The following is a 21,477-nucleotide window of genomic DNA, read 5'->3' as shown; positions in this document are numbered from 1 at the left end:
GGGCAAAAAAGAAACTGCCAAGAGATGGGAATTCTAAGGAAGAGTCTGGTGCTTAACATTAGAGACCAAATAATGTCACTGACTTTGATCTGCACTCCAGGGAGCAGCAACTGTGGTCTGAAATGCCTCGATCTGGATCCAGGAGCAAAAAGGTCAGGAGAGATGGAAGCTCTTGTGAGATACTGAGAACTCGTGTCATGGTGAGGTAAATAGTTGCCCATGGGTTGGAGGGCACTGGCCTTTGATGTCTGTGATGGCATTTGGGGGAAGGTTCATAGACCGGATTAGGGCTTTAAATCAAGGATGGTAGGATCCCCTGGGAAACAATGGTGGAAGTGAGTTAGTCAGAGATGTTCCCGTCTGGGGCTTCAAAGCCCTCACAGGGAGGGTCAGTGTATTTGGAAAACCACAGGCAAAGAAGATGGCTTTAACAGACCTACTGAGGAGCAGCCACAGGAAGTCAGTCCCGGAAGTGAAGGAAAGATGCCCTGTGAGGGAGACCAGTGTATGAAAAATGCCGCGTTTTAATTTTTGTTTTTGTTTGTTTTTTTGCAGTGTAATTCTCTTAAAGATGAACTTATTATTCACAATTTTTTCTGAAGAATGACACGCAAAATGGTCTTCTCTGTTGTTAAGAGTAACAACAGAGCCCAATTATTCAGGGTTTTTTTTTTTCCCCTAAATAATGGAACAGAATGTGCATACTTTGCAGAGGCACGGCCAGCAGCCACTGTCACCTTTTCTGTGGAACAAAAGGAAAAATTCATCCCTTTCTCATCTGTCCATCTGCTCATTCAGCGTTTACCGCACAGTGCACTAGGACAGGTTAAATGCAGGGTACGAAATGCTAAATAAGATAGAGGCCTTGCTCTCCTAAAGCTTTCAGTCAGCTGAGGAGACAGATAAACAGGACATTATGACATAGTGTGAAAAGCTCACCCAAATTCAACTCCTCCCCTTGTCTGAGGCCTTATCATTTCTTTTTTTTATTTTTTATTTTTAGTTTTTTTTTAAAAGATTTTTTAAAATTTATTTGCCAGAGAGAGAGAGAGAGAGAGGGAGAGCAAATGAGTACACACAGCAGGCAGAGAGGCAGGCAGAGGCAGAGGGAGAAGCAGGCTCCCCGCTGAGCGAGGAGCCCAATGCGGGACTCGAGCCCAGGACTCTTGGATCATGACCTGAGCCGAAGGCAGCGGCTTAGCCCACTGAGCCACCCAGGCGTCCCGAGGCCTTATCATTTCAAAAGTTGCTGGCCTATCATGGACACCAGACAGTCTGGCGACCCAGATCCTTGTCCTCAGTGGGCCAGTGACCATTCCCTTCTCTGTGCAGCCTGAGGAAATGAGGGGAGGAAAGGATAGTCTCTATTCCCTGATCACTCTCTCCCTCTGATGGCATCCGACCATGGGACTGCTCTGCCCATGGGAACTTTTCTCCTGGAAGTCAGGGTGAAGGTAAGAGAAAATGCAAATCTGGTACACGGCCAAGTTTCTCTGTGCGGCTCAAGGCAGACCTATAAGACTGAACCCTTCACATGAAGGGCATCTCATATGTGGTCTCTGTTGTCCACTTTGCTCCCATGCCCACAACATCCATGCAGGTGGCCTGTTTTTTTTGTTGTTGTTGTTTGTTTTTTTTTAAACTCTGGAAGATCTTAGGATCTCCTTATCCACGGTGTGGAAGCTTTATGAGCCTGTGTTGTTCTTCTGGTCCTTGTCCTGGGAGCTCAATGGATTTCTTTGACATGTAGACTCATGAACTTCCGTTCTTGTATTATTTCTTTGGTCCGAGCAAGGTGACCCTCCTGAATTGGCCGTCTGGCTCTCTTTTCTCTCATTATGTCTCAGGTCTTTTTAACTACTTGGTATGCTTTCTGGTATATTTCCTTGACTCTATCTCAAAATTTTCTTTCTTTCCTTTTTTTTTTTCTTTTTAAGATTTTATTTATTTGAGAGAGAGAGAGAGCGAGTACAAGAGGGGGCAGGGGCAGAAGGAGAAGCCAACTCCCTGCTGAGCACAAAGCGATGCAAGGCTCCATCTCGAGGCCCTGAGATTATGACCTGAGCTGAAATCAAGAGTTGGACGCTTCACTGACTGAGCCACCCAGTTACTCCTATCTCCAAATTTCCTTACTATGACACTGATCACTTTTATTTCAAAGACTTCTTTATGGACTGCTTGGTGTTCTTTTATAATAGAAGCCTGTTCTCATTTCATGGATCCAACTTTGTCTCAAATCTCTTGCAGAATACTGATGCGAGTAATTTTGGTTCACTGAATTATCTCCAGTTCCTCTGGGGTCATTTGTTTGTGTTTGTTCTTTCTTATTCATGTTTGCAATCTCCTCAAGTGTCTGATATTCCTTTGTTATCCATTCATGGATGATCAATGGGGTCGGTGTGCATGGATGGACCGTGGACTGGCTGGGTGAACAAGCCGGGAGCCAGCCCGCATCCTGGGTGCCTACATGCTTGAATGTGTGTGTTTTAGCCCTGGGGTCCCAGATCTCACACAGGGTGCCACAGTTTGCCTACCTGAGGCTTGAACTTCTGCAGCTGACGTCTGATGCCTTACATTTCCAACAGTCCAAGGAACATCTCCACAAATCAGATCTGCTAGCATTATCATTTCCAAATGGCTCCAATTCACTCACTTTCTTCAGTAAACCTGCTTCCTTCCTCCCTTTCCTATTTCTGATAGCTACACTATCTTCCCAGTGTTAACCAATGTCTGAATGATCTTATTCACCTCCTATTTCTGATAGCTACACTATCTTCCCAGTGTTAACCCCCCCACCCCGGACAATATCTGAATGATCTTATTCACCCTAGGCAGGCTCTTCCCAAGCTCTCGAAGATGCTTCTTGTCCCTGTCCATCCTCCCTGTTCCCATTACACCCTCAGCAGTCAGGTCACCATGACTTACTCCCTGGAAAATTCCAGGTGTCCTTCCAGCCTCCTATCTCTCGCTGCCAGGGTAAGAGTCCCCAAACATAGTCCTCTTTATATCATTCTGCTGCTCAAAATTCTTGCTGAATCCCTACTGTTTATTCATTAAGGCCCAACTCCTTAACCCGATGTTCGAGGGTTCAACCCACTGCTCCTCCCACATTGCCTACGGGAGGCGGATGCTGCAGAGGCGTAGAGACAGAGACACCGGTCAGGGCTCAGCTCTCTGAGCCACGCAGCCGTTTTCACTCTAACTTTGGCATAATCGAGGAACTTACCTTATGGATTATTGAGAAGACCTAATGAGATAATGCCAGCAAAAACAGAGCACAGGGCCTGGTACATGAGATGCACTCTTCAAAGGTGATACTTATGGATAGGACCATGACTACTATTATTATAATTCTCACTTTGCTTCTGCTATCAGATGGGTGTCTCCTGGTTCCTGGACTAGAGCCCATCCCTCACTCCTTCTGTGCTCTGGCTCATGCTGTTTCCTTCTTTCTATTTTTCTTTCTTTCTTTCTTTCTTTCTTTCTTTCTTTCTTTCTTTCTTTCTTTTCCTTCCTCCTTTTCTTTCTTTTCTTTTATGCCTTAAGTGCCTTTCCTCCTCTCTACACTGTCAAATTTTTAAATACTTTTTTTCTTATTGTGGTTAACATATATATATAACACAAAGTGGACCACTTTAACCATTTCGAGTGTACAGTTCAGCAGAATTCACTGCATTCTCATCGTTGTACAAACGTCATGACCATCCCTTTCCAGAGCGTTTTCAGCTTCCCGGACTGCCGCCCTCGCTCCCCGCCCCCTCGCTCCCTAGCTCCTGCCGGCTCCACTTTCTGTCTCAAGGCATTCCAGGTACCCCTAATACACAGGCTCATACAATATTCATCCTTTTGCATCTGGCTTATTTCGGCTGGTATAACGTCTCCAAGGGGGCATCTAGGTTGCGGCACGTATCAGAGCTTTCTTCCTTTTTAAGGCTGAATAACCCTCCACCAGGAGCTGCCATATTCTCAGTCCGTTGACCCATGGTGGGACGGTTCCGTTGCTTCTCCCCTTTGTCTCTTGTGAACAGCACTGCTATGAACGCGCGTGTGCCAGTATTGTTTACTGCCCCGGCTCTCCCCCTTCTGCAGGGTGTCCACCCGGAATCGGAATTGCTGGATCACGAGGAAGCTCTATGTTTAACTTTCCCCTGAACCACTACACTGTTTTCCGCAGTGCCTAGAGCTACGGTCCAATGTTAAAAGTCCTCTAAGCTCCGGTTCCATTTCCACCTGCTCTGTGAAGCTCCTCGTTTGCCCTTCTGGATGGAGCTGGCTTGGGTGGTGCCACCATTGTGCCCCAGCTGGGCCGCGGTGGAGGTGCAAGCCCTGGCTTGGGGTGACCCGGTTTTACTTGTAAACCACCTGCCGCCAGCCCCCTGCAGGAGGGTCGTCTTTGTTTCTGACGCCGCCTCCCTCTGAGCAGGGGTTCCGTACATACTTTGTGAATGAAAGAAAGAGGGAATGAATGAATAGAGAAATGCCAGCTGAAGGCTCACCGGGGGAGGGTGCTGGGGATGCGTGAGAACTGCCACCGAGGAAGACAGCAGCTCCCCAAACGCGCCTGCACCTGAACGTGGTGTGGGGGGCGGGGGGCGGGGCGGGGCGAGCTGCTTCCGCAGTCTCCTCGCAAAGCAGAGCTCAGCATCAAACTCCTCTCTGGGCTTTCTTGGCTCTGTCTCCTCTGTCACATTAGGAAGCAGCATGTGTTGCCAGTGTCTGGCGGATTTCCCTAATAAGGAAAAGAGGTTGCCGCTTGGGTCTGCGGAGGCATTTTGGAGGCATTGTATTTAAATTTTGTTTTCATTGAAAATTTATAGCCACCACCTTCTACTCTAATGTAATGAATAATTAGGAGCAATTACAAGGAAATTTAGCAAATTACTAAGCCATCTAGGAGTAAAAATTAGTGTTTATGGTGCTTTTCCTTTGCTGTCTGGCAATCCGAAGTGATATATGATATGCATACAGACACCGTGTACCTTTCTATGCACCTAGCAGTTTTCCAGGAAGATCATAAAAATCAATGCATGGCAGTAGAGTCTTGTGACATTAAAGGGTCTGCTTAATAAATATTGGATGATGAGGGAGGGGGAATGATGAATTTAAGCAGGAGAAACTTAACCACAAAAGGTTTTATGCTGGTTCATTAGAAGTAACTTTTTTTAAAGTTTATTTTTCTATTTAAAAATGTTTTCCATTAAGGAAATTAAGGGGACAAAACCAGAAAAGGGGGAGAAATTTTAAAATGCTGCATAGACTCTCCACCCAGAGAACACGGTTTTTTCACTTTGGTGTATTGACTTTACATTTTCTATGCATGTTTGTGTGTTTTGTTGTAATTTTTACCACACTGCACAAAAAAAATGTTCTATTTTTGATTTTAAAATTTAATAGAGTTGTGTGAACATACTGCCGTGTGCCTATGGCCAAATCATGTAGATATGATTATTTCACGTTCTTCATGATCATAATTGTAGCTGGCTTCCCCTTCTAAGCCATTACAGATAACACAGCAGTGGGCCTCATAGTTCATACGCTTTCTTCTATATTTTGAAATTAGGATTCCAAGAAGGATTCTTGGGTCAAAGGTTGTAGACTTCCAAAACAACTTTATAAAAAAATTTTTTGGGGGGCACCTGGGTGGCTCAGTGGGTTAAGCCTCTGCCTTTGGCTCAGTTCATGATCTCCGTGTCCTGGGATCCAGCCCTGCATCGGGCTCTCTGCTCAGTGGGGAGCCTGCTTCTCTCCTCTCTCTCTCTCTCTCTCTGCCTGCCTCTCTGCCTAGTTGTGATCTCTGTCTGTCAGATAAATAAATGAAATCTTTAAAAAAAAATTTTTTTTTTTTGAGAGAGGGAGAGAGACAGGTGGGAAAAGGGGCAGAGGGAGAGGGAGAGAGACTCAAAGCAGGCTCCATGCCCAGCCTGAAGCCCCGCGTGGAGCCCCACTTTGAGCCCCATAAGGGGCTGACCTCACAACCCATGAGATCATGACCTGAGCCAAAATCAAGAGTCTGATTCTTAACTGACTGAGCCACTCAGGCATCCAAAGGTTATAGACTTTTTAAGGTTCTTGATTCTTATTACCTAACTGCTTCCTTAAAAGCTTATACTTATTCCAACCTGCGATGTTGAGAATAACTTTCTTTGCACCAGCACCTGCGTAAAATAATACCAGTAAAGCATTTAGTGATTGGAGAGCCAATTTTCATTTCTTCCATTGTAACTAAGTTTGGATGAACTTAGGATCAGTCAGGTTCAGTAGCAGGGAATAGAATTCACCCGATCTAGTTTGCAGAGATTTGTTTTATGAAAACGTGCTTCACACAAAAGACAGGCGGGGGTGGGTTCTCACAACAACTCTGAAAGCTCCCCACGGAAGGGGGTCATAGAAAGACTAGCTGTGCAAAGACACCATGGCTGGTGAGTCTCTATGGGAAATCCAGAGTCCACCGCAGTGTCTGGCAGTGGAAACTGCAGAAAAAGGACAAAAGACAGCCTTGTTCCATTTCCATCTTCTAATAGAAATCTCACCTGGAACCCCGGTTGTTAAGTAGTTCCATAAACGCAGTTTTGAGATTCCTAGCTTCCGGGGTAACGGAAGATTTGTGAGGAGGAGGGCAGAACGGAATGATGTTTAACCCATTTGTGATGCTTGTTAACCTGTTGCATGGCCTCTTAAATGAGTTGTCTTTTGTTTTGTTTTGTTTTTTAGAGAGCGAGAGCACATGCATGTGAGAGCAGGGGGAGAGAGAGAGGGAGAGAGAGAATCCTAAGCAGGCTCCACACCCAGCCTGGAGCCCAACTTGGGGCTCAATCTTTTGACCCTGAGATCATGACCAGAGCTGAGACTAAGAGTCAGACTGGCTCTTAACTGACTGAGCCACCCAGGCACCCCTTAACTGTCATTTTGTAACCTTTTCTGGGCTAACTTGTAAAAGAGGTTGCTAGAGACAAAGACATGATGTCATTATTTCTAAGAAGCTTATGGCCTCACCCTTAGCACGGCTGGAGGCCAGGCGAAAGCAGGCAAGAGCAGGGATGAACCATTGGCTCCATACTGCAGGGGGTACCAAGGTGTAAGGTGGGTTTCTTTCTACACCTATCAATGAAGACTTAAGCACATAAAATAGATAATTGCTTGCTGTATTGAATACAACAGTATGATAATTCAAGTATTATTATCTCTTCCTGTGACACTGGACCTTATTCATTCATTAACTTCTTAAAAAAGAAGTATGATCGTTAAAACATTATAGCTACAGAGGGGATCTGGGACCTTAGCCTAGAACAGCCTTTTTTCAGAGCTGATGTGAATTCAGAAGCCATCGCCCAGGGCCACCAACATTTCCTTTCCAGAGAAATCTCTTTCTAGTCAAGTCTTTTTGTCATCCGAGTTAGCAGATAAGATTGAATGATTTTGCCTGTGGGTAATAAGCTTTTACTTTGAGGGCTGTTTGGAAGAGCAGCTAAATCTTATAAAGTCGTGGATTAATTGAAGAAAAGTGGGAATAAAAACCTGTTGCAAAGACAAAACATTAACAGTTTCATTTCAAAGTCGCCCCCCCCCCGCCCCCCCGCAAACCTTTTGATTTGGGAGCTGACTCCTAACCCATGACTTCTTTGCAATTGCACCATATTGGCCTGCACACCTAGAGGAGGGGTTCTGGGCTCTGAGCTCTTCTTTCCAGCTGCTCCTGTCTAAGAACCAGAGGCAAGTCCCTGGACTGAACATGTTCAGATATTCATGAATGATGGGAACAAATTTAGGTGAGTTGATGTTTCCTCTCCAGTGTCTGCTGAAAGTAAATTGGGTGACATCTGTTGGTGGGGGGAAATGGAGGAGGGACCATCCTATATACACCCTAATCCCTTAAGGAAGGGACTTTAAATTCTGTTGTTAGGAAGACAGAAGATTCCCTCCTCGACAACCTCCAGACTTTGGGGATTTTCAGCCATTGTTTCTGGTTTCCCATAGTCAAGGGCAAGAACTGAGCTTCAAGGGCAGACTGGGTTAAGGTAAGGAGTGGGAAAGAGAGAGGAGACCCAGTTAGGGACATGTCACTTGTGGGAAGAAGAATAACCGCCTTGTGGGCAATGCTAACTTAGTTGATTTATACCAAGAAGATGTAAATACCAGGAGGAGAGAGTTCCTTCTTTTCTAAAGCAAACTGGTGGTTTGGGAACAGCTACAACCGTTAACTACCATATATTTCGGATTTTCCAGAGCAGTCTGGATTTTAAATATTTGCTTTCGTTATCCCCGTAAAACATCAAAATATTCCGGAAATGTAAATATTTTGACAAGCAGTTAACTCAGTTGAAAGCATTACAAATTCGTGAATTCATGCTGTTGGTCCTGAGCATGAAGTCAAGGACCTCACATGGAAAGCTCTCTGTCCCTGACGAGAGGCTTCTGGGCAGCACGGAAGTCATCAATGGGTTCTGGCACTGAAAAGCCTCCTGTGAAATGTAAATTAATTACGCAGAGACTTGTCAAGAGATGTTTGCAAGGGGTGTGGGAGGGGGAAGGAAAAATAAAGTATGACTGAACAAATAACGTTCTTCTCACAAGCCTGGGTTAGGAAATATGCTAGCAATTTCACAAGCAGATGAATGAAAATGAAAGTAAATTTCACACTCACCGGTATGTGCTTTTTTGTTGTATTTCACATTTTTCATTAAATTTTTTTCTCTTTTAATAAGGCAATTTTAAAAATAGGTGACTGATTTAATTGTTATGTTTCTGTAAGATTTTTCACATAAACGAGATCAGAAAGCAGAGAAAGTTCTTTGAGTGAGGAAGCCACATTTGCGAAAAGTGGGGCGTTTGGGAGCGGGCAGCAAAGCCTGTCTCTGGCACTAGCCAGATTTGCAATGAGTTACTTAATGTCTCTAAGACTCAGGTCCTTTGTTTGAAAAATAGGGGAAGTAAATATCTCATAAACTTGTGTGAGGGTTAAGGGATTGTAAAATGCTGGACCCAGATTAGATATTCAATGAATGGTCCTGCTAGGGGCGCATAGGGGGCTTAGTCTGTAAAGCGTCTGACTCCTGATTTCTGAGGTCTTGATCTCAGGGGCGAGGGTTTGAGCCCCACCTCGGGCTCTGTGCTGGGTGTGGATCATGCTTAAGATTCTCTTCTCTCCCTCTGCCCCCTTTTCTCTCTCCCTTTCTAAAATAAACAATAACTAATAGCTGCTATGTACAATATTAATAATAAAAACGTGAGCAAATTCTTTGAGAGTCTGTACGAGCTTTGCCATGTCTCTCCTTTAGCCCCCGAGTGACTGGCTGTGGTCTAGAGGGTACAGGATCTGTTAGCCTGGGCCCAGTGAGGCAGCTGTGGAGTAGAGCCCCCTGCTGATGAGAAACAAACAGGTAGAATGAGCAAAAAATATACTTCTACTTTATTAAACAACTGAAACACGGGGCTTGTTTGTTACTGCAGCCTGAGAAGCTTCTCCTGACTGATGCAGAAGGACATTCAGAACCTTCTACGGCTAGATCTCATAGGACCCTGTGGGAGAGAGAAGATCAGGACATCGCCCTGGACCAAGACCAAGTAGACACATGGACTGTGGACAGGGTGGTCCATTCCGGAAGGAGGTGATGGGCCCTCCAGCAGCCAGCACCAGAGGGTGTGGAACCTCATATTCTAACAGACATCAAAACAAAGAAACAATTGTTCATTTGAGATGGTGTTGAATTTACTGGCTCTGTACCCAGATAGTCTCAAGGGAGGTGACAGGGATCCGGAGACCTCCCACATGTTCTTATCACTGCCATCTCTTTCACCTGTCAAGGCTGACAAGATGGCAACGTCATCTTCATGTCCGCAGCAGGTGGACCACAAGCTGGGTGACTGTGGCCACTCTGAGGGGTGCACTGCTCTTGCCTACGGGGTCTATGGAAAGGCAAATGACTGAGGGTAAGTGCTCCATCCCTCCACCATACTTATCCAAATTCCACTAAGGATCCCTTCCAAGGGGACTGTTGTCCTGTGTCTGGGTTCCTGGAAAAATATGTTATCTAACCAGGGCATATTTGCAGACACAAACAAAGTAGTTGTTCTGTATTCCATCAGGTGGCGACACTTCATGGCGGAAGTTGAAACTGGGATCTTTCGCAAATTAAAAGATGTTTTTATGGTGAAACTTCTTTGGGCCCTTTCTCTCTCTTCCCAGGTCTCCCTGTTCTCTGTACGGAGGAAAGATGGAGTGTTCTGCTTCTAACAGAGTATGCTGTCCTTCTCAATCTCACCGCTGTCTCAGTTGTCCACTGCAGCAAAAGCCTTGATAGAATATGATGTTGGGGTGCTGGCATTTCACCCACACCCAAGAGGTTGATGAGAGGTAAACAACCTTCTGTGCATGGAATAACCAGTGTCCCGACCAAAGCCTGGACAGAGCATCATCCTCTAATATTCTGATTCAGTGTTTCCCAAACTCTATTCCATAGAACCCAAGTTCTAGAAGACCCAGATTGGTGCCTTGCGACTAGAGGTTCTGAGGTCAAGACAATTGGGGGGTGCCTTGTATTTTATATTCCCCCTTCAGTGAGTTGAATTGCTTGTTAGCTCTGACCAACAACACTTTCAAGAATGGCTTGAGGCTCTCCAACAGGTCTTCCAATAAAAAACTCTTTGACTCAATAGAGTCATGTTACTCAAAGTCATATGACTCAAATAGAGTTAATTATGTGGGACTTTAACCGTGTTTTCTCAAATTTGTTTGAATTTGACTAGGAGGTATTTTTAGTAGGGCGAATGATGAACATCCTGAGAAACACCAAACCTTGACACACTGACTTAAAAGCTGCTATCCTGATTTATTCCCCATGATTTGAGCAGCACAACCTCTGGCCTTGTCCAAAGGAGCAAATTTGTGAGGCTAGAGGTGGAATTTGTGGGCCATGTTCAGTCCAACAAAGATGTTTGCACAAAGTCCTTCAAGGAGTCAGCCTTTTGCAAATGGGAGGCCTCCAGGGTAAGCAAAGATGTTCATGAATTTCTGGGGTTCATTGGCAGCTGCCAACTGCTTCTTCAACACTTTGCTTTGTTTTTTACTCTGCACGTTCCAGTCACTGATCATCTCGAGATCAGTAAGGAATTCACTAGGTCAGTCATAGTCAAGGCCTTCTGGTGTTCAGATATGTCTGTGCTAGAAAGAGTAACGATCCCCCAAAGATGTCCCTGTTTTCGTCCCTGGAACCTGTGAATGTGTTCTCTTATAGGGCAAAAGGGTGGTTAAGGATCTTGAGATGGTGAGATTATCCTGTATTATCTATGTGGGCCCAAATTAATCACAAGGGTCCTTATTAGAGGAAGACAAGAAGGCCAGAGGAGATCCATTGCAGGAAGCAGAAGTAAGCATGACATGCTCTGAAAATGGAGGAAGGGGCCTTGAGCCAAGGAATGCGGGGCAGGCTGCCTTCTAGAAACACAAAAGTACAAGGAAGTGCATTCTCCACCAGAGCCTCAGGAGGAGTACAACCCTGTCTACACGTTGATTTTAAGCCTGGTGAGATTATTTTGGACTTCTGACTTCTAGAAATGTAAGTAATAGAGTTGTATTGTTTTAAACTACTAAGTTTGTGGTAATTTGTTACAAGAAACTAATACAATGCCTGGGGTGCCTGAGTGGCTCAGTTGGTTAAATGTCGGTTAAATGTCTGCCTTCGGCTCAGTTATGGTCCCAGTGTCCAGGGATTGAGCCCCACCTGGGATTCTCTGCTCAGCGGGGAGCCTGCTTCTCCCGCTGCCTGCTGCTCCCCAGCTTGTGCTCTCTCTCTCTTTCCATCAAATAAATAAATAAATAAAATTAAAAAAAAAAAAACACCCCTAATACAATGACTTAGTCCTGTCCTATCTCAAACTGGCCTAGACCCACCTAATCAAACCTAAAGCACCCTGTCTAAAAGAAGATTATTCTGAACTAGGAGGAGCCAACTCCTACCTCCAGGAAGCTGGGCCCCCTCTAAGGGCAGTTGCCCCTCTGGGAGTATTGGCTGTTATCATGGCTGCCTCAAGGCATCAGGGGACTGACTCAAAGGGCATGCTTGGACCACCAGAAGCAGGGACAGTTGAGACAGACTTAGGAATTCAGGTCCAGAACAGGGACTGCATCTAGAACAGGGACTGTGGGCCACTGTCTTTGACGGGTTTGATTTTAGTCCCTATTTCAGTAAGTCATGTGACCAAATGTGGCTGTGCATCTTGGACCCAGCATGGAGAAGGGGTATCTACTGTACATCGTCTGGGCTTTAGAGCCCCCCAGAGATGGCCCTGGGAGGTCCCTCATGTTGGCATGGCTTGCCCTTAGCTCTGGTACTCCACAGACAACCTCATGAAAACCATCATGTCTATCCCTTGCACAGACTCTATATGCATCAGCTGTATTCTGTCTCTTTTCTTCTTCTTCTTCTTCTTTTTTTTTTTTTAAAGATATTCTACCAGGACGCCTGGTTGGCTCAGTCAGTTAAGCAACTGCCTTTCAGCTCAGGCCATGATCCCAGGGTCCTGGGATCAGGTCCTGCATTGAGCTCCAGGCCTATGGATTTCCAAGGCACTCCTTGTTTTCTTTCTTTTTGTTCGTTTGGGGTGGGAGGAGTAGAGGACATTGTTGGCTTTTTCATTCCATCCCTTGGTGGGCATCTTGGTTTCAGAGGATGATTTCGAAGCCTTTCCTCATAACGCGTACCTGTCCAACCTCTTCTTCCCACACATTATGGCCAGGTGGAGATGATAAATCAGGACTAGAGCCCATCTTTGCTGCTGTGCCTCCTAAGACTGTGTGATTCATTCACCAGTTTCACCAGAAAGGATCAGGGTCAGCGAGGTGGATGTGGTAAGCCCTTATGAAAGAGGTTCCAGAGCGATCTCTTGGCACCTTCCCCTACGTAAGGACACAGCAAGAAGTCAGCAGCCTCTAACCCAGAAGAGGGTGCTCACCAGACCGTGCCAGCACCCTGATCTTGGATGTCTCTCCTCCAGAATGGTGAGAAACAAATCCCCACAGTTTATAAGCTACCCAGTCTTTGGTAATTTGTTACAGTGGCCCCAACAGGCTAAGACATTGGGTGAAAGGAGAAAGTTAGAAATGCGGCTTCACTGGATAAAAGGCAATATTAATTGAAGCATTCATGAAAATGTTTGTCATCTACATTTAATTGCTCTGTAGCATAAAACAATTACGTATGTTGGTAAATATGTATTATATTAATATATTGTCACTTTAGATTTCCCCAATTAACCCTCTGCAAGATTAGTCAGCCTCCCTAATTTATTGCTCGTGTAGCATGGTCATCTGTTTCCAGCCTCGAAAATTAGTGGGCATATTCCTCGGGCTTATGAGCTCTCAGTTCTATGCCTTGACATTGTGCCTGGAGATACAGAGCAGAGGTAGTTTGGTGGTTTCTCAGCCCAAGGTTGAGTAAACAGATGTCCCGGAGTTGATTTTACCCAGAATAATTGCATACAAAGAGCACAAATGTTTAATTAATCAGGAATCTTGTGCTTATTATCTTTTCACTGGGTTTCCACTGATAATGACCCAGAGGAAAATTCTTTTCCTTTGTGTGAATGATATTTTATTTAAAGGTTTTCATTTCATCATCTGATTTCCTCCCCCTTTCTAGTTAGGGAGAGGGGGAGGGGCTGCGCGAACCAACACCTGTGCCAGCCACAAAAGGGGGGGTACCTGCAAGCTCCTGACCGCAGAGAGACAGGGGCACGGCTGGATGGAGGGCACTTGCAGGACCCAAATCAGCCTCGGAACTGTGCGGAAGTCAGAATAATTTACTATTCTATATTCACTGGATGCAAACTTCCTTTCCCCCAGTCAAAGTTGGACGGAAAGAAAGGGAGTTATGGAAAGGGCTGACACACGAGAAAATGGGAAGACAGTTGCGTATGAAATGAGGTTTGAGTTTTCAAGACTTAACGTTGCAGTTCCGGGCTGGCTCGCTAATGAAGGACCTACTCCCCTAACCTGCCGCTCGGCACAAAACACTAATCAGGACATTGTTTGCATTAAAGGGCTGAGTTTTCCGGTGGGTAATCATCGGGGAAACCCAGTCAAGGGCGAACAAGGACGGCGGCCCTGATTAATTAAACATCTGCACCAGGGCTAAAAGCGAGACTAACCCTGTTGGTCGGACACGAGCTATTGCTATTAATGGCACTCGTGGAACCAGGGAAGCGCTGTTTGCTAAAATCCCCTGTCTGGAAAGCTCTGCATTCAGGGCAGATCAGGTTATGTCTTTCTATACTATTTTGGCTTCTTCCTGTGTCCCTAGGTATCAGGGATTCTGGGCAGGGCAGTGGTGTATGTAGCCTATCTCCTCAAGGAGAGAGCGGCCTCTGAGCTAGCCTTGAAGCATAGATGGAAGTTGGAAACGAGCAGATCTGGGGGAAAGTCGGTCTGGGAAGGGCATTCCACGGAGGGGTACCTGGGTGGACAAAGGCAGGATGTCTGCAACTGTAGAGGGTGTGTCTCGACAATTATGAGGTCTGGTCCGATTGGAGCCCAGGGGCTGTAAATGTTAGTGGGAAGCAGCGTTGCAAAGATAAGGTTGATCGCCAGCAGGTAATAGACGTTCGTTCTGAAAGCCATCGGAGGACCTACTGGAAGCTTCTTGGGTGGAGAGTAGCAAGACCAGAAGGGTGTTTCCAGAAGATGATGTAGAGTAGTGGGGAGGGTGGACGAATGAGTAGGAAGGTGGGAGGGTCATTCCTTGGCTGAGGCCTCGGCTGCTGTCACCAGAAGCCACTGCTTTGTGCTGAGACCTGCTCCCAGCCCGTGACTCACCGTCCCGGGGATGCAGGGACCCCGATTCCTCTGATGGGTGACTAGCTCCAGCACCTCCAGAAGTTTCCGTCAGACTGCACTGCCAGCCAAGGGGTTTCTCTCCTCTTCACGAGGTCAGACGTGCCCAGCTGTCCCATGGCTCTGCCAGCCTATCTTGGCACCTCCCCCATCTTCTCTCATAGGCCTCTGCCCTCATACAGCTTTGCACATCGGATCCCATCCTGACATCTGTTTCTTGGAGGATGTACCTGTTTTGGTGTTAGTCTTGGACTGAGGTGCCTGGTATCCAAATGGAAGTTGTTAGGAGCCGGCTGGGGAAAGCACAAGATTTGTAGCTGTAGAATAGGAACCAGGGAAGGCTGTGCAGCAGCAGGGAGCAAGAGAGAGGATTTGGAAGGGGCAGTATGTTCGGGTTTGGCTTTAACTTCACTTTGCCCTCAATGAAGAAGACACATAAAATAAATCATGTGTGATACACGAAAAAATGCCTACATAGCATGCCAGGTTTCGATCTTATGTGTTTTTCAGGCAGTTGGGATGTCGCTGCTCCGTCCCGGTTGAAGAACTTTGTTTTAAAGGACTTAGATCGGGATGGTAAATAGACTCTGTTTGCAGAAGAAGTCTGATAAATTGGTAGTGACCTTGGGGGGCTGTGCTCCAAAGGGCTGTGCAGCCATGCGGAAGGCACTGGGATTGATTAATGTGGTCTGTTATGGTTGAGGGAGTAGAGGCAGTGGGCTGAGTGCTAGCCTTTGACAGCCCAGCCCGTGGTGGTGATCTCTTAAAGGCAGCATCCTGTGCCCAAAAGGAGGCTGTTGGTATAGTCGGGGGAAGAAGCAAGAGGGCCTGAACAGCTGGGAGAGGAAAAGATCAGGATGTAAATATGAGAATCACAGAACTAGAGGGAGCAAGACTGGGGAATCAAATAGGGTACAAGGTAAAGCAGAAGAATCAGGTAAGATTTTGAGGTTTCCATTGCTGGTGTGTGTGTGTGTGTGTGTGTGTGTGTGTGTGTGTGTAACTAATCAGACTATACGCTCCTCACCACCTGGGACGGGTAATTTGAGTCTCCCTCCAAGCACCTAGTGGCATCACCATCAGTCTTTTTTTTTCTTTTTTTTTTTTGATGATCATTAGTCTCACATGCAGGTTTTTTATACGGATGGAACGTTGGGCAGAGATTGGTTCTATTGCCTTCATTTGACTCTAATCACTCAAATGCCCAGATTCACGTTTAGTTATACACATGTTTGTTCTTTATAGGTCCAGAAGTATATCGGAATTCCATCTGTTCTGTAGTCACTTCAGAAAAGCTCCAAGCACGTCGCCCACCGTCAACTTGCGTTATTCCATTTCTCTTTATGGAAAGAGAATGTATTGATTTAAAGTGGGTTTAGATCAAGAATACGAACAACCCTTGGTATTCAAGAGTACCCGTTTGCACCGTTGTGTTAAGGACAAAAGAACATCTGTTTGGCCCTGCCTCACAGCAGGAGGCCCCATGCTTGGTCAGGCGTGCCCCCACAGGGAGGGAAGGGGGTGACAGAGGCTCTGGGGTTCATCACCACAGAATTCAGAGGACTGACTCACTTCCCTTCCTGAGATGCCGGCCATGGTTTGTGGTGGTGGCTCACCACACTGGCGAGGCTCTTGCCTTTCCTGCCTTTCCTGTTCCATGTGATCTTGTCCCAAGGTGCCAGCTCCTGGCTTTCCAACTTGGGGACGCATACATTTTTTTAAGAGCGCCGAGGAAAAGTCAACATGAAGATTAATGGACTTCAAAGCAGGGAGAGAATGAAAATACTGGAAATTTCTGTCCATGATTCAACTTTCAGGGGCACAAGCATACACTGGAGACAAGGAGGAGAACCAAATCTAGTTTTAAGGCCAGAGCCTTGAGTTTAAAGAGATCATTTAGAGAACTCACTGAAGGCTACACAGCCGTGAAAGTAATTGCTGAATTCTGCCCTGTCCATATTCTCTCTCTCTCTCCTCTCCCCCTCCCTCCCACCCCCTCTTTTTTAATGGTGGTGGGCCTTAGCTTTAAAATGAAGTTTAAGTTTAAGAGAATTCATTTAAAAATATGTTCTTTAGCCTGCATTTATAAAAATAATTTCCCCCAACTGGAACTCGAACATATGTTCCACATATGTGGTAATGCTATTGTACAACATGCTATTTCTGAATACCACACAAAAGTAAAATCCTAATTTAATTTTAAGTAGCATGGGAAATTTCTAGTGAAGAGCAAATTCGGTATTTCACACCAGAAGAATTTTGAAAAAGGCCCGGTACAAACCCAACATTAGGTGTTAGGTGGTGGTTAGGTAGCCTGCTCCTCATTGTCTTTGTCAGTAATATCCAGCCCAGCTCTAAGTCACACTGTTTATTGTGATATGCTAAATTACCCGAATCTGTCCTACCTCAATTTCTCTCTCAAAATCTCAAATTGTTGCCAGAGAACCGCTCTCTCAACTAGATCTGGGCAGGGCTTTGGGGAAATTGGACGTTCAGTTAAGTTAATCACAGGTGTGAATTCTTTGTGGGTCCCCAGAGGACAGCCCATAGAATGTGTTTCCCAGCTGTAAGAGGTGCCCTGAATTCTAGTATATACCCACTTCCTGAGGGGAGGGGATAGATCCCTGGCTGCCAAACAGGGCCATTTTTGTAATGGCTTGATTGGGTAAAACGTGTTTCGGTGGAATAGATACCACATACCATGACCATGTCTTCAACCCTTGAGTTGGGTGAGGAGATGGTGACTTACGGGGCTCAGCTGTATAGACAGCCCATAAACCCGGTAGGGACTGAACTTGCCCTTTGTTGGTGACCACTGCTTACTCTCCAGCAGGAGGAACTTAGCCAATGCCTCTCAATTTGCAAAATGGCACCAAACTGGCCCCCAGAGAAACATTATCAAAGGCCTTTTTGTCTTAGAATGCATCAGTGCTGAGGAAGGGAATGTTATGCATGGCATGCATGGATGGGCTTTGAACCCACCCAAGTCCAAACCTCATTTTCTCTCTGGGAGAGAGGAAGGTGGCAGGAGAGGGAGCCAAGAGGCCAGGATGCTGCCAACATTCAAGTGGGAAGGGCCCTCCTCTGGAATGAGTATGCTGGCAGAGGAATGGGGCAGAGGAATGAATTTTAGAAATGTTGTGGTGAATGAGACACTGAAATTTATTTTAAAATGAAAGATTTATGAAAATAACCTGGTACCAGAGGAAAAAGAGACTTGAGGGTTGAAACAAATCGTGGTTGGGGGAGCTGGGATGACGTGGAGTGCAGGAGAATGATGTGGCAGGGAGGAGGTGAGGGGCCAAGAAGAGAGTCCCCAGGAAGGTGCAGGGGAGGGGGCATGGGCTGCCGATCTGGAGGCGGTCTTCTAGTCTTGCTGCCACCTTGGTCCCCATGACCTGGCAATTGGTTTCTTCTGTGGAGGGAAGGGGGAACTGAGACCCACTGGCGCAAAGCACAGAAGACTACCCAGGCTCGCAGAGGCAGACAAGGAATTTAATGTGAAGGTAGGAGGTGGTTCCCAGACCTGAGGAAGGGATGAGGATGAAGGTAGCTTCAGGGGTGCAGTGAAGCAGAAACTGATGGACAGGCTTATCAGGACCTGGAGCCCAGCTTTCATTAGTTCTGAAAGTTTTCTGTCCCAGTGTTGCTCCTGCCCCAATCCCAGAAGGACAATTCCACATGGTCTGGCTTGGGTCATGTTCTCAGCTGTTGGCCAGAGGAGGGCACCCAAACCATGAGCAATGGCAGAGAGGTTCTCCAGGAAAGAACTGAGGTGCTGTGATCAGAGAAACAGGGAATAGTAGCTGGGCAAGCAAGAACACAAGTGCCCACTGCACAGGGTGATGACAAAGCCACCACAAGACCTTGTCTCGGATTCCATGGGATCATGGAAGGAAGGGGTTAATAACACATCTGATCTTGTTACCTCATTTATTTCTCACAATTACCCTGAGAGGGAGAGAAAACCAACTGAGGACTCAAGAAATATCTCGGAATTCATAGCACCTTGGACTGACATCTGGTCATGTGTCCCCATGGCAAGTGTGCCTTCTGGTTCTCTGTGGTGCCCACACAGGGAGCTCCCCTGGGCAGGGGGAGTGGAATGGACTTTTCCAGCCCGAAGCCATCCCAGAGTTATGGGTGCTCAGTCTGCACAGAAGAGTCTTTTCATCTAAACTTCTTAATATAAATTTGAAGCCCAAGTGCCTATCTCATATTTAAATATTTTCAGGAATGCTAGAAGGTGGGGGGAACTGCCACCCAGAAACATTTCTGGAAAGAACTACCTGGGGAAAGGAGGGTCTCATGCCAAGCTCGGTCCTTCTCTTTTGGCCACTGCAGAGCACTTCCTTGTTTCTGCATCAAGATGTTTGGCTCCAGTTGTTACATTGCTGGGTTCCCACCGACAGTCCCTCCATGAGCCCCACCCCCCCTCCCATGATGAGATAGATGCAAAGATTTAACGGTTTCCAGAGGGAGGCTACCTAATTTGACACACATTTGACACACACATTTGACACATTCCACTCGTTCTTGGGCTTGAATAACACCACCTGTAAGCTGGTGAGATAGTGTGTTCAACGTGTGGTAACCCGGGAAGCTGCCCTTTTCACCCGGTTGTGGGAAGGGTGGTCTCACACATTTTTTCCACAGTAATTTGATTTCATCTGAGAACAACTGCAGGAGCTACTGTTGGGAAAGGAACCCAAGTTTCAATGTCGAGGTCATTATTAGTATTAGATGTTTCAGATCTGTGACATAGTTGAGTTCTAGTATATTCATCAAGGAAGCATCCTGTGAGGACTTCTATCAGAATTGGCAGGGGTCCAGCATTTCACCATCAGGATGGTGCCCCCATCCTAGGCAACAGGTGTTTTGAAAAGCCCAAACAGCCCAAACTTTGCCTAACAAAGCTTCTCTGTGCTCTGGGTTGGCACAACAATCATCTTTTCCAGGCTATGGGTTTTATTCTCCAGGGTTTTTACTTGTGGAGTCCTCCTTTCCGTATTCAGGTACTGTGAGACCAAAGGTTAGCTTTGGTCATGAGGTTCAATCTTCCTCTCCCACAAGCCAATCTTAGTAACACAATTTGAGTAGAAATATGCAAACACAGTTTCAGATCAAGTCTGCTAGCCTCCATCTTTCAACCAGATGGCCACCCCTAAGACTTTTTCTAAAGAAAGTTTAGAGTCTTCCTTAGGAGGGTAAAAATAATGAGTAGTACACTCAGAATAGAGAAATCTTGGGGATGGCAGCGTTCTGTAAGGAGAATGCTTTCTTAGCTCCCAAATTTTGTCTGCAGCTCTCAGCTAATCCAAATATCTATTTATAATAGCATTTGGAGAGATCCTTGAACTTGGGTTTTAAAAACCAAGAGAAATATTAAGAAGAAATTCACAGGACAATTTGAACGATGTATATTTTAATACATTATTAAGATGGATATTATTATACACAAAAAAGTAACACAGTGGTTCCCTTAAAAAATTTTTTTTCAGTTCCTTCCCCTTAAATCCCTTTTGTAGGTAAGGCTAAGAGAATTGTCTTTGTTTCTGTAGGGTGTGCTTTATCTTAATGTAACAGCCCAAGTTCACAGTGATACCCTATTGTGAGGGTCTATGTGGGATGTCACCACCTGTGACAGGACTCTTATTAATGAGCTGCAGAACATACTCTATCTTGGTATATAGTCTATGTCAAAGTTCATACCAAGTTCTGAGCCTTAAAGAGGTTCCTTTCCTCTGGCTTTCTTTGCTGACTGTGTGCTTCAAGTTACTTATTTCTCTGGGAAGGATTTCTCTTTTCCTTAGCATGGCTTTGGATCTTTCAGTTTCTCTTTGAATCCCTTCTGTCTACTGCCTCTATGTCCTGCTTTATCTCTTTATTGCAGGGTAGAGGAGGTGTTTGATATTTTGTTCCAACAAAAATTTTTGGAATATCTATTAGATCAGCCAGTGGGCTAGGTTGCTATGTGAAAGAGTAAGTTCTAAATTTAATCTGAGTTGAAAACAAATTCCACTGTTACACAGAAGCATGCTCACCTTGCTCTCTTCTGGGCACCCTTCCAGGTTACAACAGCTCAGACTCTACCCCTTAACAATTTTATGCCCACAGTAGAGGCTAAAGAATCACCAAGAAATATGGGAAAACTCACTGTTGCAGAGATGCTAATTATTTCCTCCAATAATCATTTCCATCCTTTTTCCAGGCCTCTAGAGAAATTGTCTCCCAAAACAGCCCAAAAGGGAGTTCCCTAAGTGCTTTGAGACCCTGTTACTGTCTACAGCTTACTGCATTGGATGTGGATTCCTCACCCAAGATAAGACAAATGCATGTAGCCTAAAGATGCAGCAACTACATAAGTTGTCTTGGAAACTTGAATTGGAAAGGTAACTAATTGTGAAAGCAGAGGCCTACATTCTGTGGCCTCAGTGATAGGCCAGATGCAGGCACTGCCAAGCAAGCCATTAGCACAGGGAGACAACAAAGGAATTTGTATGTCTTAACCAGAAAACTGTGTACAAAGAAAAGCCTCTGAATTGTGAATCAAGAATTCTGAACCAAGAACTTAACTCCTTACTTTGGTTTGAGGCTTGGATTTATGCTATGTATGTGGTCTAAGAATATTTGAGATGAGATACTAACATAAA

The sequence above is a fragment of the Mustela erminea genome, chromosome 12 (genome assembly GCF_009829155.1).
Source record: "Mustela erminea isolate mMusErm1 chromosome 12, mMusErm1.Pri, whole genome shotgun sequence".
In the NCBI taxonomy this organism is placed as follows: domain Eukaryota; kingdom Metazoa; phylum Chordata; class Mammalia; order Carnivora; family Mustelidae; genus Mustela; species Mustela erminea.
This window is presented reverse-complemented; position numbering follows the sequence as displayed.